The sequence below is a fragment of the Rhinopithecus bieti genome, unplaced genomic scaffold (genome assembly GCF_001698545.2).
Source record: "Rhinopithecus bieti isolate Rb0 unplaced genomic scaffold, ASM169854v2 scaffold_30957, whole genome shotgun sequence".
NCBI classification, from domain to species: Eukaryota; Metazoa; Chordata; class Mammalia; order Primates; family Cercopithecidae; genus Rhinopithecus; species Rhinopithecus bieti.
Window position 1 is genome coordinate 1,138,846 of NW_016813678.1, and position 3,333 is coordinate 1,142,178.

Below are 3,333 nucleotides of genomic sequence, written 5' to 3' on the forward strand. Positions count from 1 at the left end.
AAAAAAAAAAAAAAAAAAAAAAATTCCCAATAAAGTATTATTCACATTTCAAGTATATTAAAATTACTTATTTTTCTTAAAGTAATATATTGAATTATTTTGAAATGTTTTCCTCCATATGTATAATAATTATAATTTATTTCCTAAAATACAGTGTTATTTTCCCTGTGGATTAGTATTGCGAGGTTAGACTTGGCTCTAGAATGCAACAGGAAATATTAGATTTCAGACAATCGGGGAATTTTCTGCCCATACACAGTAGATAAACACATATTATACTATTAAGATATATTGTATTGCTTCTCTCTTCCACTTGGGAAAACAAAGCCTATAAATCCTATTTATACTGTTAGCAATGGGGTCTTTGTTTAGTGAACCTTATAGAGCATCAGGTGTTTTTTCTCCTTGGGTCCTTAAACTGAAACTTAATTGTCCCATGTCACATCTGTTCACATCAATCAAGTTACATTATTTTCTCTACAATGTGTTATTTGAGTTAATATGATTGATGTGACTAAATGTGATGGATCAAAAAGGTCTGTTAGGCACTACAGAAAATTTCAGAATCTCAGGTCTGCAGGCCAACGAATCTCTTTCTATGCATAATTTGGTGTAGAGTTAAATTTAGAAGAGCAATACAGTTCACGGGATTAAGAATTTTTGACACTGATTCTTGACAGACTCCTTTTTGATGATAAAGAGAAAGTATGAGTAATTTCCTAGGGCAGAGTTAAGGTTTGGGAGTCATTACCCTGCTGTAAATCAGATAAATTCAGGAAGGAATTAGAGTGGAAAGGGATTTGCCATTGGAAGACTGGGTTTGGAATCCCAGCTCCTCATGTTCCAGTAACAGGGCCTTGCAGAAATTGCTTGAATTCTTGGAACCACTGTTTCTCATCTGCATCACCTATCACATGAAGTACTGTGAGAATACCAGGAAAGAATATAACTAAAGGAAAGTTATAAATTACGAAGTATTATGACAAGACTCCACAGTTTTCTTGAGAGCTTAGACTGAATAGGAAACAAATTAATTATTTAAAAACCCACAGAAAGAATAGTCATTAAAACAATTAGGTCTTTGATGCCCGGGAGCACCACAAATTGTGAAAGGAGGCCAAGTGATGGGTGGAGTAGAATACCTCCTGTTCAGCATCCTTGCACATCTCGAATAGTGACCCTTCTCTTTTAACTATCATAGATTCCAACGTCAAAAGTCTGAGTGGTCATTCTTGTTGAAAATATTCTCGGCCGGGCGCGGTGGCTCAAGCCTATAATCCCTGTACTTTGGGAGGCCAAGACGGGCGGATCACGAGGTCAGGAGATCAATACCATCCTGGCTAACACGGTGAAACCCCGTCTCTACTAAAAAATACAAAAAGCTAGTAGGGTGAGGTGGCGGGCACCTGTAGTCCCAGCTACTCGGGAGGCTCAGGCAGGAGAATGGTGTAAACATGGGAGGCGGAGCTTGCAGTGAGCTGAGATCCGGCCACTGCACTCCAGCCCAGGCGACAGAACGAGACTCCGTCCCAAAAAAAAAAAGAAAATATTCTTTTGTCAGCTGATACATTCTCAACTTGTATTTTCACCAGAGTTTTACTGTAATTATAAATTTAAAAATGGGGAAGCTGTATCAGTGTTCTCAGAACTGTCCAAGTGGCATCATGGTTTGGAATTTTCTTCTTTCTACATTCTATTCTTGCCAAAGACATCTGTTCAGAATCTACAAGTGACTGTGAGTTCCTCTTTGATTTGTTTTTATAGATGGCCTGATGTAAAGTAACTTGTAAGTTTTTTTATCTGTAACTTTAAACAAACTTTAAACTAATTGTATCTATAATAAACATCAGACACATGGTCTTAAGCAGAATTAAGAGCTGTATCATTACCTAGAAGTTGGAGTAGGAAAAGAAAGGCAGTGGCTGGAGAGTGAAGGTGAAGGAAAAAGAGCCTTTGCTGAGGGATCAAGATACTCATATTTGGCAAAGAGGACATGCTTTCTACTAAGGTCAACTGTAGTTGAAATCATCATTCTATTTTCAGCTTTAACCTTGGCAAAGACATTTAAGCCCTCTGTGCTTCAGTCTTCTCATGAATAAAATTGTCGCTTCTGTAGCTAAACTTCTGCATTGTGAGGTTGCCAATGGACTGCAACAACTCAAATGTGCTTTTTTATGTCTCTAGGTAATCAGAAAAAATATATAAATCAGTTATAGCCCAAGTCAGCATGAAGTGGTAGGATCCAAACATTTAATTTTTCTCTTTACGTAATTTCGTTTATCTTGTATTACTCAGGTTCTTTTGGGATTCTGCTTCCCTTCTGGGTTCCTCCCCAAGTAGCATCTTTTGGAAGAATAGTGGAGTTACTGGACTGCTAGAAGCATCTTTTGCAGTGTGCTGAAGTTATTAGTTGGGGTTATTGAGAGAATTAAGGGAAATGTGTCTCCTTGGCCCTAAGCTGGTCCTTGTGGTTGGGAGGTATACTGGCTGGTTTATTTAATTTATGAACTGTTTCCATTGATGGTATTTATTGCTGACAGTTACGGCAATGAGCTTGTGTTCTTTTTGTCCTCAGCTCAGTGAGGACTTTGTATTCTCTTTCCATTGATTTGACTCCACCTTGTTACCCCTTAGGAGTGTCTGAACTCCTTAACTCCAGTTAGAGTGTTCTGCCTTTCAAACCTCAGTTCTAAGAACTCTCATCCTAATTACAGCAGCTACTTCTGATAAGCTCTCAGATAGAACTCAGAGTTGCTATTAAATTTACTTGGCATGCTTCTCTCTCCAGTTCTGAGAGACAGTCTCTTTCCAAAGTCCCCAAGATAGAGAAGGGGCCAGATATCCTCATTTGGATTTACCCAATACACCTGTGTTCTTTGGAAAGAAGACTGGAGAAGGTCTATCAGATCCATGTGTCATACTTCCCATACTTCCTTTCTCCCTTTTCTTTCTTCTCTCCACCTTCCTCCCTCTACCCCTCTCACTCGAAAGGAAGAGCTTTTATTTCCTGTACATCGTATTCTTCTTTTCTCAATAGAGCTATAAGACTTTTCTACCTATTACAAATAGGAGTATCTTTTTGCTCTATAGGAGAAATTCTATGATCTGGTCTATCATGTTGTATGGTTTGGGTTATGAAAAGTGAGTCTAATCTTTGTTAGAGCAAATAATTATTTATTTTACTTTGATCATTTAAATTAAAATAAGAGCTAAACCAAATAGTAAAATATGAGAACCTTCTCTTTCTTTTTTTTTAAATGCCAAGATAACAATTTATTATAGAGAGAAGAAAAATTTCTCATCCGAAATATAGAAATCTATACAACTTTGCCA